The following is a 15,974-nucleotide window of genomic DNA, read 5'->3' as shown; positions in this document are numbered from 1 at the left end:
AGGAGTTCCTAGCCATAGTTTATGCTTTAGAGAAATTTAGACCTTATCTCATTGGGTTATCTACACAGATCATGCAGTTATAAAATATTTGTTGACAAAGCCAGATTCTAAGCCACGTTTGATCAGATGGGTACTTCTATTGCAAGAATTTGATGTTGAAATCTGTGATAAAAAGTGATGGAATCGTACTTGATGTAGTCCTCCTTTTGTATTTTTATCTTTTATAGTTTAGCTCTTAAGGAGCATGGGTTACTATAAATACCCAGCTCCTCTATTGTATTGTTACTTTTGAGATTAATGAGAATTAAGTTTTCTGAAATAGAAACAATTCTCTCTTGAAAGTCAGGTTAGAGAGTCCAAAGACTCCCTCTAGCCACCTTCCAAGCACCTCTCTCACTTTCATTTTCTATACCACTGTGCTTCTCTCATCGCGCAACAGTACCATTGCTCCAATCCGCGTCAGTGGCTTCAGCACATGCATCCTCTTTTCCCTCGCGCCTCAGACACGCACATCCACATTCTCTTTCTCGTTCCTTCACTCTCGCATAGAACCGCACCACTTCTTCGCGTCTCACTCTCGCTCTCCAGAGTCCATTGTCTCCAGCCATGGTTCTTCACGGTGAGTCTTCTATCCTTGCAGATTCACTTTGTCATTCTCGTTTCTCCCTCGTCACAGCCTCTTCCACCATTTTGTTCATATTTTGACCGTTTAAACACCTCTCTTCACATCGTTTTCCATTTTCCACCGATTGAACCCTTCTTTATTTCGATCTAATCCTTTTCCACCAATCAATCTTGTGTTTGAACCGATTAATCGGTTCATATTGAGTTTCCTCCCATTTCTAGGGATCCTTCTGACAGTTTAGGGTTTTATTTTCGATTAGAGCTTGAGTTTAGTTTTTCCTTTGAGTCAGTCTTCGATCTCGTGTTCTCGTCATCATTTTCAACATTCCGCTGCGTATTACTCGTCGGAGAAAGTTTCAAGGAGTCCGCGTCGCGCCTTCGTTCACTTCTCGGAACCGTTCGTCCATCAAGTGGTATTCAGAGCAAGGTCGAACACGCTTCGAAGGTAAGTATCTCGGTGCATCTCTATTCTGAGTTGTTCGGTTTAATTCTGAGTTAAGTGTTTCGTGTCTCTGTTTCGATTCTACTGTTCTTGCGTTTGATTCGCGTCTCTGTCTTTGTTTCTAGTTATGTCTTGATTCTGTCTTGATTCTGAGTTTGTTCTTCAATTTCTCGCATTGTTCATTATCTTCATTGAATGTCTTGTGTTGATTTGTTGTAATCTGTGTTTGTCTCTGTGTTCTGGTTTAACGCTGTGCGTTTAACTTCTTTTATTTTCGTATTTCTGTTTCGTTCATTGTTTCTGTTTTGAGTTTTGTTTCATTTGATTCAGTGTTGCTTTTTGTTTTGTCTCGCGTCTTTGATTCAAATCGTGTTGATCTGTTTAGCTTATGCGTTGTTCATCATTTCTTTTACTGTCTTGTTTTGAGTTTTATATTCTGATTAGGTGCATCTGTGCATTTTTCTGTGTTTGAGTCAGTGTTTCATCATTTTAAATCGGTGCATTCTATTTTGAGTCAATTTTCTTTTGAAATCCAAGTTCAGTTTTGTCTAAAAGTCATATGCATTGGTTGAAACTGATGTAGTTTTTGAATGTCCTAAAACTGATTTCAGTTGTGCATTTGATCGTCAAATTGTGTTTGAGCCTTGGTATAAACTCTATCACACCGCAAAAGCAATGAAACATTTAAATGAATGAGCTGGTTGATAGATATCCATTGGCCAGTCCAATTGATTCTTTAAAGTTGAAAAATGTTTTAGTCAAGATTCTTTTGATAAATTCATTTCTGGATTTTGAGCTGCTGTTAAAAAGCAAGTGCATACTGCAAAGATCAATGAAAGGCATAGGCTAGATTAGTAGCACTTGTGAACACAGTTTAACCTTGTTGCAGCAGTTGGCCGATCTGCATTATCTTTGTTTGAGTCCATTTATGTTTTAAATTTGTTTGGCATTTAGATCATGGCTGAACATCTTTCATCTATTTCATAGTGTTTTGTTCAACTTTTGTTTGCTGTTTTTGAGTCCTGTGACTTGTTCACATGTTGTTTCAACATTTGAGTCAATTCTTTGTTGGTTGAGTTGCTTATTTTGAGTTAGTTGCTGGCTGAACAGTTGAAATTTTGAAAGACTTTGTTTCTGCATCTTTAAGCTATTTAAACCAGTTTGAATTCATGCTCTAAACTTGTTGATGCAAAAGTATTATGAGTTCTAGCTGCCATACATATTTAGACTCTTGAGACCACCAAGTTTTGACCATTTTTCCTTCACAAGTTGTTGCATAAATTGTGTGCTAAATTCTGATTTCTGGAATCTTGTATCTGGACTGTAGCAACAGGTTTGACCATAAAAAAAAAATAAATTTGAGAACAATCAATAAAAATAGTCATTGAACAGTTTTAAAAACCAATTAGGTCAGTGCAGTCTAGTGTGTGTAAATTTTTGAAATACCAAAATCAGAAATTGTTGATAGAAACTGGATTTCTCTTAAACATTTCAGCAGCTTCTTGTTTGGTTTTTAATTGCTTTTAAAATCTTTTCTAGAGCTATTGTTAGGTTCAGTTTGAGTGCTCACTTTGATCAAAAGTTTTGTTTCTTGCTTGTCATTGTTGAATGTCTTGGTTTTGTCTTTCACATGTAAAATCTGTTCAGCTGTTCTAATTTGAGCTTTGTTTGTTTTCATAATCTGATCTAGAGTTGATCTTGAGTCAGTTTCATTATCTGTTGTGCTGTCATTGTCTTGTGGTTGTCCTGTTCTGTTCTGGTTTCTGATTTTGACCTTAGCCTAGCCATTCTTGATTGAGAAGTTTGTACACTCTGGTTTCTGGAATTTGAAATAAGGTTTGTGTGCTTGGTAGCATCTTAGGTGGTGGTGGTCTGAAAGACTCTCCAACTGTGTACTGCCAAGGGAGAATCTCCCTTCCAAACCTTTCCATTTTGAGTGCTTTAAGCTTTAAGAGAGAAACCTAAGTTTGTGAGCTTTGTGTGGCTGCATCTAAAAGCCAAATATTCTTGTTGAGAGTGTGTTATAATTTTAAGGCTGCAATAAGTTTTAAACTTGAATTGTGTGCTAATTGTTTACTTGTGCAGCAAAGTAAGTTTGGTTAAGCTGGAATATAACTATTTGATCACCAAGAGAAATCTGCTTCTGCCAGTATCTTAATTCCTGCCTCCTTATGTTTGTAAAATTCTGATTCAATTACTTTTGGTACTTCTGCGTATGACTCCCATTTCATTTTCTCTTATATATGCTACCATTGGGAGTATATGTTGCTTTGTGGTACAGATCTGAACTAAAACAGTGCAGGGAGAAAGTGTACAATAGAAGAATTTTAAGCAGTAGCAAAATCTCAGTATAGAGTCTGGAGCAAGCTACAAGCAGTCATCTGAACTGAAGGGAGTTTCTTTCACCTTAAATTGCTTTTGTTTTGGTTGAACTACTCTTGCTATCATGTTGAATCTGGTATGACAGTTTTTGTACACTAGGATTAGCCAATCTGAATTCTAAACTGCATTGTGTTGGATTAATCTGATTTTTTATTAGACTGGGTGGTTGTTTAATCAGTTTGGTTTCAGCTTAGATTTTACATTTATTTGAATCTGGTATAATGACCATTTGCATGTGTCTAATAGAATCTGGTTTGATTTTGGTGTATGCAGAACTGATTTGTTTGAGAGTTTAGCTTGAGTAGGAAATTACTGAGAAAACAGCAACCTAAGCATTTAATTTGGAAGCTTTGAACTAAAGGGAGTTATCTAGTTTAATTGCTTCTGACTGTTTAAACTCTTTTAGATTTAAATTGTTCATTGTTGAATTACATGATCTGCTGAATTGGTGTGAATTATCTGTGCAGAGTTGTTTTCATTGGAATTCAAATTGTCCAAGAGTTTATTTGAGCAGCTCCAGAATCTCACTAGAAAGTTTGTGCAGCCAAGAGAAAGGGAAGTTCTTACTGCCCTATATTTTTGTGCAAACTAGTTTTACTAAGGGTGTAAGTGACAACAGCCTTGATTCATTTGTGTTGTAGGATTGGACAAGTTAATTTCTGGATTAGGCTGAGAGAGGTAGTTGAAGGCCACATTTTGATTAAGTGAAGCCTGCAGCAGTGAACCGTACCCAGAATATTCAAGAACAAGACTAGTAGCATAGCTTGTTTTCTTTGTAATTGTTTTCTTCAATTTGTTTGTAATAGGCTTGTGTTAGCCTACTGTTAGCATTAGCTTTTGTTTTGTAAAAGGGCCTTTTATAAAGTCCAAGTGCTTTGGAAGAGTCCTTGGTGCTCTTTCAAACTCTTGGCAACTTTTCTTGATTGCTTTGATTTTTTTTAGCATAGCTAGACAGGTGAATGTGTCTTGTTAGCCAAAGCTACAAGCTTCACCATAGGAGTAGACTTTAAATATTGGCTTGATCTGTGTATCTCGTAAGGGTCATTAGAGTCCGCTGGTTTCTTTAGTGTTTTGTTTGTTTGAGTTTGTGTTCACGTTTAGGGGTGATTTAGGCTAAAAGGGATTAAACTCTAAGCCTTATCACATTAGAGTCCGAGAGTCTAGTCTCTTAATTGTGTTTAATTGTTTGTTTTTGAGTGGTGTTCTTTGATTTTAAAGGTGATTTTAGTTTAAGGGGTAATTAGTTAGTAGCCTAAGACATTTCTGGCAAGGCAAGACTTGGTACTTAAGCAGCTCTTTAGCTCACATCTCTTACCTGGGACTTGTCTAGGTGAAAGTTTTTAACCCTCTAAATTAAGAAAACTCTTAAAAACAAAGATGTCTTCTTATAGTTCATATAGGTCTTCTAGGTTAGAAAATGTTGATGAAATGTTTAAACAAGCTAGGAATCTTCCATCATTTGGTAAAGACATAGGTGCATTAACATACCTAGCTTGGGAAAAAGAAATTGATAAAATAAATCCTTGGTTTTATGAAGAGAGTGAATATTATGTCCTTAGCATATATCTCTCTAAGTTAGAAGAGCATGCAAGTGAGTGGTGGGATGAAAGACAATATCATGTTAGGAAAGGTAGAAAGTCCTCCATACGTGATTGGCATGATTTAAAAGCTTGCATGAGAAGAAAGTTTGTGCCTTCAAGCATTAAAAGAAACCTAGAACTAATTAGGGATTGCATTAATGATGGAAAATTATTTCTTGAGAGTTTAAATGATCATGGGTTTCTTCGTAGAGAATTAGAATTTGGGGCAAGACTTAAGGAGATCAAGGATAAGAAAAGAGAACGAGAGATTGAGAGAAAAGAAAAGGAAGAAAAGAAAGAAGAAGAGAAGAGAGAGAGAGAGAACAAATAGAGAAAAGAGAAGAGAGAAGAAGAGAGGAATTAAGAAGAGAAGAAGAGAGAAAAGAAGAAAAGAAGAAAAGAGAGAAAGGCAAGAAAGAGAGAAGAAAGAAAAGGAGAAATTGTTACTGATGACAAATCCTATTCTTTCAAAGACTGTGGAACCTAAAAGGGAAGGTTTCCAAATCTTTACTTCTTTTCTAATAATTGATTACTTTTCAATTTTTGACTTCTCTTTCAAACCAATTGTCATGAAAACATTTTCAAAATATGACAATTCAAATCTTGAGTTATTGTTATCTTTAAGAAAACAATTAACTCAAGATAAAATTGAATTTGGACTTTTAAGATTTTCAAAGATTACTAATCAAAGTATTAGAAGTTCTTATTCTCTTGTTTCTAAAGAAAAATTCTTTCTTGGATTGATATTAACCGAAGATATATTTGATGTGTATTGCAGATTCGTGTTTGATCCAGGAGGAAGAAAACTAGATCTAAAAGAATAAGGCCATTCTAAGATGGCCATGCTCCCAAAGATTGTGTGGAGCTTCTTCATAAGGCGATTGCCAGATTTGAGGACAAATCTTTTTTAAGAGGGAGGGTATGATGGAATCGTACTTGATGTAGTCCTCCTTTTGTATTTTTATCTTTTATAGTTTAGCTCTTAAGGAGCATGGGTTACTATAAATACCCAGCTCCTCTATTGTATTGTTACTTTTGAGATTAATGAGAATTAAGTTTTCTGAAATAGAAACAATTCTCTCTTGAAAGTCAGGTTAGAGAGTCCAAAGACTCCCTCTAGCCACCTTCCAAGCACCTCTCTCACTTTCATTTTCTATACCACTGTGCTTCTCTCATCACGCAACAGCACCATTGCTCCAATCCGCGTCAGTGGCTTCAGCACACGCGTCCTCTTTTCCCTCGCGCCTCAGACACGCACATCCACATTCTCTTTCTCGTTCCTTCACTCTCGCACAGAACCGCACCACTTCTTCGCGTCTCACTCTTGCTCTCCAGAGTCCATTGTCTCCAGCCATGGTTCTTCACGGTGAGTCTTCTATCCTTGCAGATTCACTTTGTCATTCTCGTTTCTCCCTCGTCACATCCTCTTCCACCATTTTGTTCATATTTTGACCGTTTAAACACCTCTCTTCACATCGTTTTCCATTTTCCACCGATTGAACCCTTCTTTATTTCGATCTAATCCTTTTCCACCAATCAATCTTGTGTTTGAACCGATTAATCGGTTCATATTGAGTTTCCTCCCATTTCTAGGGATCCTTCTGACAGTTTAGGGTTTTTGTTTCGATTAGAGCTTGAGTTTAGTTTTTCCTTTGAGTCAGTCTTCGATCTCGTGTTCTCGTCATCATTTTCAACATTCCGCTGCGTATTACTCGTCGGAGGAAGTTTCGAGGAGTCCGCGTCGCGCCTTCGTTCACTTCTCGGAACCGTTCGTCCATCAAAAAGGGGAGTGAGAATTCGATTGTTGATCACTTATCTCGGTTGGTTAACCTTGAGGTTACTAGCAAAGAAGCAGAAATCTGGGAATCTTTTTCAGATGAGACACTCATGTACATTCAAAAGAGGTCGTGGTTTGCTGATATGGCTAATTTTAAAGTTGCAGGAGAAATTTCAGAAGATCTTAATTGGCAACAAAGAAAGAAATTTTTGCATGATGCCAAGCAGTTTATCTGGGATGATCCTTATTTGTTCAAAATTGGAGCAGATAATCTTTTGAGGCGGTGTGTGACTAATGAAGAAGCAGAAGGAATTCTCTGGCACTGTCATGACTCACCCTATGGAGGACATTTCAATGGGGGAAAGAACAGCAGCAAAAGTTCTCCAATCAGGTTTTTATTGGCCTACTTTATTTAAGGATGCCCATAATCATGCCAGGAATTGTGACAAGTGTCAAAGAACTGGGACTATTTCAAGACGTCATGAGATGCCTTTACAAGGCATTTTAGAGGTTGAAGTCTTTAATTGCTGGGGTATTGATTTTGTAGGACCTTTTCCACCATCTTTCAACAATGAATATATATTGGTGGCAGTTGACTATGTGAGTAAATGGGTGGAAGCATTGGCGTGTCCCAAAATGATGCCAGCATTGTGATTAAATTTCTAAAGAGGCAGATCTTTTCACGCTTTGGAACTCCTAGAGTGCTTATTAGTGATGGAGGATCTCATTTTTGTAGTTATCAGCTAGCAAAGGTACTCAAACATTATGGTGTGAAACATAAGGTAGCTGCACCTTATCATCCACAGACTAATGGTCAAGCTGAGGTGTCTAACAAAGAGATCAAGCGAATCTTAGAGAAAACAGTTGTTGCATCAAGAAAGGACTGGTCACAGAAACTTGACGATGCTCTCTGGGCATACAGAACTGCAATGAAGACATATATGGGTTTATCGCCTTATCAGCTAATTTATGGGAAAGCATGTCATTTGAAGTGGAGATGGAGCACAAAGCTTTATGGGCGCTTAAATTTTTGAATTTTGAACCTTCTAAAACTCAAAATAAGCGCAGAAGGCAGATGTTGGAACTTGAAGAGATGCGGTTGCATGCATATCATTCATCTAGAAGCTATAAAGAAAAGGTAAAATTCTATCATGACAAGAAGTTGATAAAAATAGTTTTTACTCCAGGACAGCAGGTGCTATTGTTCAATTCAAGATTGAAGCTTTTTTCTGGAAAGTTGAAGCCAAAATGGTCAGGACCATTCATAGTGAAAAATGTGCGTCCACATGGAGCAATTGAATTGGTTGATCCAGCTGCTAATGATCAACAGAAAAGTTGGGTGGTGACTGGTCAATGTCTCAAGCATTATCTGGGAGGAGAAGTAGAGCGGTTGTCTACAGTGATGAAGTTGGTTGATCCTTGAAGTTTATTGGGTCAAGCTAGTGACGTTAAAAAAGCGCTTGTTGGGAGGAAACCCAGTGATTTAAGAACGTTTATTTTGGTTTGATGATGTAATTATGAACCTTTTGTGTTTTTGTTTTAGTTATAAATTTGTTACAGGATTTGCATCCACTGAAGGATGTTAGGTGGAAAAGTATCTACTGAAGGATACTATGTTCGTTTGCACTTACTGATGGGTGCTGGAGGATATTGGGTCAGGCTCGTGACGTTAAACAAGCACTACTTGGGAGGCACCTTGTGTTCTAAACTCATTTAACTTATTTGCTTCTGTTAGTAGAATAGGGTTTGATGTACTCAATTTAAAACTGTGTCTATTATGATGGTTTACTTGTGACTTATGCATGATGAGTATTACTTGATGATGCTTGGATATTGATTGATGTTGAGATTGTGTAATATATGTTGAGATACAGGTGATGGTTCAAAAGCTTTATGAACAAATGCATGATGTTGTGATTGTGATTATGATGCTAAGTAGGATGTGTATGTGGAATGGTTAAATGAGCCTATATATGAGGTTTTTGAGATCCAGAGTTTTTGATTGAATGTTATTACTTTGAAAGCATGAATGACTTTGCCCAAGTTTTCTATGATTGAATCACTTGCTTGTATGTGTCATATGATCAAGGCATTTGTTGGTAACCCTTTTTAGCCAAGATGCATGATTTTAGCCACTAAAAGAGAACACTATGTGTTCTATCCTTTGAACCTTTAGCTTTGAACATGATTTAAAAAGCTTTACCTTGAGTTGAGTTGAGAATATTTTGTGGTATTGATAAATGTTCAAGTTTAGGGTTGTTGGGAAGTCTAGAAAGGGAAAATAACAAGCATTGAGTCAAGAGCTAAGCACGTGAAAATCAAAAGGAAAAGGAAAAGAAAGAAAGAAAAAGAGAAAGGCTCAATGCAAAAGAAAGTTGGGATGAAAGAAGAATGGTTGTAATGATTCACTTAACTCAAGGATTTTGTGATCCGGCAAAACCAATTTTCTTGTTAGCCCAGCCACATTATAAGCCATAGAAAAGTCCTTATGATGATACTTGTTTATAAGTGTTTTTTATTGTGGTTAAATGAAAGGCAAAGTTAATTCATGTGACATTGTGATAGTAAAGTAGATGAGTGACCTCTTATACACTTGTGTGTTTAAGTGAAATACTTTATCTAGTGAGGAAAGAGTCCATGAACACATAAGAACATCTTTGCTTAGTTGATTGATTATTCATGAAAATAGCATTTGTTGGATATTATGTGATTGTGTGAACACTAAAATCATATGCACATCTTGATTGAAGTCTTTGTGATGAGCTAATTTGATCATTTACTTGTCTTGAAAGAAGGAATGTTGAATGTGATGAACCATTGTGTGGATTGGTGGAAGATTGAGTTACATCTTGTTTGCTTGAGGACAAGCAAAGTTCTAAGTTTGGGGTTGTGATAACAGTTGAAAAACTGTTATTTTTCTACTTAAAATTGACCTTAAAGACAACCTTTATGACTTAGAAACTAGCTTGGAATCATGCTTTTGTTTATGTTTTTGAAATAAGAGAGTTGGATGTGTTTTATGCTTAGTTTCCTTGTTTTTGCAGGTTTTAAGATGAATTGGATGAAAGAAGTGAAGTAGGAAGAAGTTGGAATTAGAAAAGGAAGTGAAAAGTGCACAAAAAGAGAAGATGCGAGTACCGCTCAGTGAAAATTATCGCTGAGCAGCGTTCTTGATCCTGTAGTCTCTACTGAGGGGAAAATGCAGCTGAGCGTCAATATGAAGTGTCGCGCTTACCGCTAAGCGGTATTTACCGCTGAGCGCCATTTTTATGGGTTTGGGCTCACTTTTCTGTAATTTTTAGAATACTATATAAGGTTTTAGTCGACCTAAGTCAGGGATCTTTGGCTGAAACGAAGTAGAATACACTTTCTTCACCCTTGGGAGGAGGATTTTGGATGCTCAAGCTCCACTCTTAAAATTCTAGGGTTCTATCTTTCATTCTTTCATTCTTTCATTGTTTTTCATCTAGTTTCACCATGATTATGGTGAACTAAACCTTCATTGTTGTTGGGAAACCATTGTAATCCTTTGAAGCTCTCATGTATTGAATTGATTCTTTATAATGTATGTTTTCTTTCATTAATTGTTAGGGTTTTTCTTCTATACTCTATGCATGCTTTGTTTAACTCATTTTATTGCATGATCATTGATTTTGTCGATATGGACACATATGGGGAAATCTAGACATGAAGAAATTCTCCCAATAGTAATATAAACCTAGACATAAGAATATGATGGTTGGTTGCCTTTAAGCTTATGTGCGAAATAATGCATGAATAATTGCTAGGGAGACCAGACATTGTAAACTAGTGATTATGAGTAGGCTTTCTTCACCAAGACATTGGGTTTAAGGTAATTTACAAAGTGGCATTAACATTAATGACGAAAGATGAATTCGTGAATACATGAGAGTGGATAGGATGAATTGGTAAACCCCAACAACATAATCATTCATATTATCCATCAACTGTTTTTGCATTGTTTTAGTCCATTGATCAACCTGGCATTCATGTTTATTTTTGCATAATTCAACAAGATATGATTCATAAAACAAGATATGATTCATAAAACAAGATATTAATTAAAAAAAAGTGAGAGAAAAAAAACACAGAGCATGATATGGTTAGATTTGAGTCTCATCAATGCACCATTTTCATTAACACCAAAATAATGGGAAAAATATCTATATATGGATCGTCTTGGGATATGTTTTTCAGTTGTTTTCGGTTTATTACAAACAAAAAAACAAAAAAAAAAGGATTATCTATATTTTGATACATCTACAGTATGATTATCTCAGGTCAGTTACGGACCAAACGGTCAAACTTTTACTTGAATCTATGAGTAAGTCAATATCAAGATGACAGTCATGAAAGTGAATTAGTTAGTCATGAATTAAGATAATTAATTTTAATGCTGATCAACTTAGAGATAAAGTATAATTATCTATAATTGAATTATTATTAAATCAGTGTTAATCAAAAGTTTACTAAAAAACTTATAAATATAACTTTGAAATAAGAAGGTAGGTGAATAATATTTATTGTATTATTAATATTTGAATTACCAATTTTAAGTTGAACTTGGCATGAGAGTGACTTGTGCAGTTTTTGAGCTATTTAAACTTTAATATAACTTTTGAACTTCAAACTACTTGATAAACTTTAGACCATTGATTTTGATCATATGCTTCATAACAATACAAAAAGTCAAGTCGCGAGGGTTGAAATCTTAATTGAATATTAGATTATTTTCTGTTTATTCATTTAAATGCATAGAGATTAATGTGACCTATTTCATATAATAACAATTATAATAACATTTTTTTCTAAAAAACTTATAAATATATTATAATTTATGTTTATTTATATACCAAATTGTTGTATTTTAAAAATTAAATACAATAATATCACTTAAATTTTTAAAAGTGTCTATTTTTACTTTTATTCAAGAATATGCGAAAAGCTGGACAAGAATGCTTGTACGTGCACTTGTGGCATTATTCTTCTTTATTCAAGCTCAACTATTTTTTTTTTTCTAAAAGTTGTAAGTATTATTTTTACATACTAATATTATTATATGTTATTTATGCGGGTACAAACGTACAAGACTAACGTTTACACACAGAATATAAAAGAATTAGGTGTCAAATACCTTACTTGTAAATGTTTAAATATATATCTGTACTGACTTTAACAGAACAAAAATTATAGTAACTGTGTGTCTACATCAGCACTAATAACTTCATCTAGATTCCGTTGAATTTACTTAGTTTTTTATTATGTTTGAACGAAGATGTATATGCATTAATCGTGCACAGAAATTATAATATCATCCGATAATAATTTATTAATATGAAATAAATTCGTTTGCTTTTATAAGAAATTGTTTTAAAGGTCTGGTATATCATAAATGTAAGAAAAAAGATGGTAAGAGTAGATAGAAAGTAAGTGGTTAATGAGTTAAAAAAGGAAATTAAGTGATTAATTAGGAAAAAAAGTTTCAATGTGCAGAATCATACAAGGTAATTCCATGCATGTCTAAGGAACGAGAGGATAGGAGTTTGGTTCAGATGTTGCTTCAAATGTTTACAGTGACAGAAAGAATGAAATGGTGGGGCTTTTGGCTTGGAGATGCTAATGATGATATGTTGTTTTGGTTGAATTGGTTTAAGAGTCGATCGTTCTTTTTTGTTTTACTCTCTTTTGATCTTTAATTCTCTTCGAGAATGCAATCCATTTTGATGAGTTGTTGACCTGTATAAGACACTGCAACGCAAGTTAGATATGTTTCATAAAGAGGTCTATATTTTTTTAGGATAGAAAAGGATGTCTTTACCTGGGCCTTGACCCTATATTTATAGAGCTTATGGCAATCAAGCTCATTAATTCATATTTGATATGTCAATAAATCCAATAATACTTGCTAATACACCTACTAATTGTTCATTAATATCATATTCTTGTGCAATATGATCTGTCAATCACTCATAAATGTAATAAATATGCATATGATACTGTAATTACTCATATTAATTATCCATTAATGTCCTTAAGTGTGCCTACCAGACCGACCGACGTCCAAATGGCCGATCTACTGTCCTCACGACCGATAGTCTCTTATCCTATATAGTACATATGTCATTTCCACAAACACTCAAAACCAAAATCTCATTCTCCTATTTTACCAATTTTAAAGCGTTGAATCAGATTCTCAAACCAAACTAATACCAACATGGGGGCTTTGTGGAAATTTCGCTGAACTATATAGCTATTGTAAATTTATGAGGCACTAGATACTTAAACAAATAAAGGAACTTTTAACAATAAGTATTTCTTCTCCATTTTTCTAAAAAGAGTATCATAAATGTAAATTACAAGATAAATCTTGAAGATCAAATTTGATGCTGTACAATGTTAGACTTCATTGGGTGATAATTAATTTCTGTCAAGGTATTTAGTTGACCCTTTTTAATGTTGGAAAATGATACTTGAACAACCTCTTTTGACAACATTTAGACACGGGACAAGTGTCTAAATGGGATTGGTCCACGTGGAAAATCAAAATGAAAATGAAATCTGACGTGGAAAGGGGGTGTGCAGGGTTTTCAAGATCTGCGTTTCAAATTTGAAATTGAGTTTGGAAGAATTGTTGAGAGAGAAGCGCGAAGGTTGAGAGGGAGACTGTGACCTAGAGAGAGAGGCCGAGAGAGTTGGAGAAAGGGAGTTCGAGAGAGAGAGTGGTCCGACGGAGTGCTTGCCGGAGTGCCCGCCGGACAACGTTGAAGGGTACCGATTCACGGTCGCCGGTACCGATTCACGACCGTTATCGATTCACGGCCGCCGCAGCTCCGACGTTGGCCAACGAAGCGAAGACGGAATCGTGTTCCGTCCGGCCCAGCGAAGTAGGGGCGCGTTCAAGGTCTCGCTTCGTCCCACCTCCTTCCGTCCCTATGCCGGAGTGCCGCCGGAGCATCGCCGGAGAATCGCCGGAGTGTGGACTGTTCGGTGGACGAAAAAGAGGGGTTTTCCAGGTTGTTAGTCCAACCCACACAATTTTTCTTCGTCTGTGTTCAAACCGGCACACCTTGTGTTCACTCAAGGTTCGTTTTTTTTATTCGAGTGGATTGAAGCTTTAATATAATATATGCATGATGTTGTTTGTAAGCTGTAAAAATATGACTTGTTGGATGGCGGTGGAATGTTGTTTATGTATGATGGAGGTGGTTTGTTAATAGTATTTGTTGGATAAATTAAATGTGTGGTGATTGATACTATGGACATGAGAACATAAACATTCTTCCTTTGACGATACTGAAAATGTGTCTCCAAAGTGGGAAAATTTATGGAATAGACTTTTGTAAGTTTTCTTTAAATTAAAAGATTGATAGACAGTCTTGGTTGCATCTATTATTTCATGAGGGGTTAACTTTAGTTGGAGGGAGATTTGTCTTATTTTAGATGCAGTGTTAGTAGTAACAATTTATCTTACGTAAATAGAAGGTGCAAGTGAAATGTCTTGATCAACTGCAGTACTTATCAATTACTATGGGTACACATTAATAGAGTTTGGAGCTACTGGATTTTGATGGTATACATTGGAAATAAGGAAAAAATTGTTTGATGTCACCACTGTTATTATATTTAAAAGCTAATAAAAGATTTAAAGGTTAACGAAAGGTCCCTCACGGAAAATGATTTATTTAAAATAAATAAATTAAGCTTATGGTGGTAAGACCTTTAATGTATGTATCACTTTAAGTAGTGCTATATGTATAAGTGTCTGATCGAAAAGTAATTGTTAAGAAGTAAAACAGGGTCTTTATTTAATATTATAAGGATAAGAATATTCAAGTGTTCTTAACTAAATGATGATATCATGTTTAAATTTTAGATGAATGATATTAATTTTAATGCTTTAATTATTGTATTTTGATATGGTATATGCTTTGTGTATAGGTGGTAAACGTTAACTCACCCATACTTTTCTGTTTGCTTATCTAGAGATGGAATCAAAACCCCTCATACTCACACCATGGAGCTTAGGCCTTATATTGAGGAACCCATTTCAAATGATGCAGCATCTTTAAACTTTATGTCTCTTGATCTTCGACCAAGAGTCATACATGATTTTACTGTCTAATAGAGATGCAGTCAATGAATGTTGGAAAACATTAGAGTATCACTATGCTACTGCTGATCGAAAAGCTGCTTCATTGCATTTATTGGATCCCTGGTCCATGAGGTAACCTACAAGTTTATCTTCGGTGCACAATTTCAATATTTCTCAATTTTAATGCCTTATTTCTTAACCAATATTATGTTTTGATATCATGGTATCAGTTCAAACTCTGAATATGGTAATTGTTTATTGTTAGAGAGAATGATCTATTTGTTGCTTTTAACTATCTTAGAGAGAGAGAGAAAAATTATTGTAAGGTGTTCTAAATCTCATTGACACTGTAATTCTAAGTCTTGGAATTGATGTGTACTTTGTATTTATAAATTGATTTAGTAGTTTGGAAAGTAAAGTTGATTTTGGCTTTTTGCAGGCCCATAATCTTGAATTTTTTTTTGGACATTTGTTTAATCGTTACAAAGACAACAAACCGTTCTTGTAGGTTCAACACGTGCATACTTCAATCCAACCGAACTCGTAAGTTTTTAATCTTGTTTTTTTTTTAATTATAATATTTGTTTGTTTCATATAAGTAGCATTTCATTATTTGTATTTTGGACTTTTTTTGATGTAGATATGATTGTGGAGTTATTTTTTTGAAATTTATGGAGTTGTGGGATGTTGTTCAGAAATATGAAGGCAAAACAATATCCAATTACACTAGTGTAAGTTATCAACATTTTCATGGTGTGTCCCTTTGATTGAACATTGGCATTATATTGATATTGTGTGCATTTTTTTTCTTTGTAGGAGGAACTACAAGAGGTTAGGGAGAAGTATGTGTGTGATTGGATTTTGGATGTTGACATTGTGTGGAGGAATGAAGTGTTGCAACATTTAGGGTTGTTACAAAATGGATAGTACGAATGTCATTTATGGATTTCTTATCACTATTTGAAATTGTGATGATTAGGTTTGAATGTACATATTTTTTGTTACAAATCATCAAAGAAATGTTCAATAAATGACATAATCAATGGTTGAAGATCA

The 15,974-nt window shown here is 35.1% G+C and overlaps 1 long non-coding RNA gene across 1 annotated transcript; it reads left to right on the top strand.

Annotated features, from left to right (window-relative positions):
- The first annotated feature begins 15,377 nt into the window (after positions 1 to 15,377).
- LOC148192192 (uncharacterized) lies at positions 15,378 to 15,974 on the top strand. The gene is made up of 3 exons (XR_015782548.1): positions 15,378 to 15,461; positions 15,559 to 15,649; positions 15,735 to 15,974. It is a non-coding gene; the product is annotated as an uncharacterized LOC148192192 (long non-coding RNA).

Source organism: Vigna umbellata, chromosome 10, assembly GCF_029865625.1.
Source record: "Vigna umbellata cultivar VRB3 chromosome 10, Vumbellata_1.0, whole genome shotgun sequence".
NCBI classification, from domain to species: Eukaryota; Viridiplantae; Streptophyta; class Magnoliopsida; order Fabales; family Fabaceae; genus Vigna; species Vigna umbellata.
This window is presented reverse-complemented; position numbering and strand designations above follow the sequence as displayed.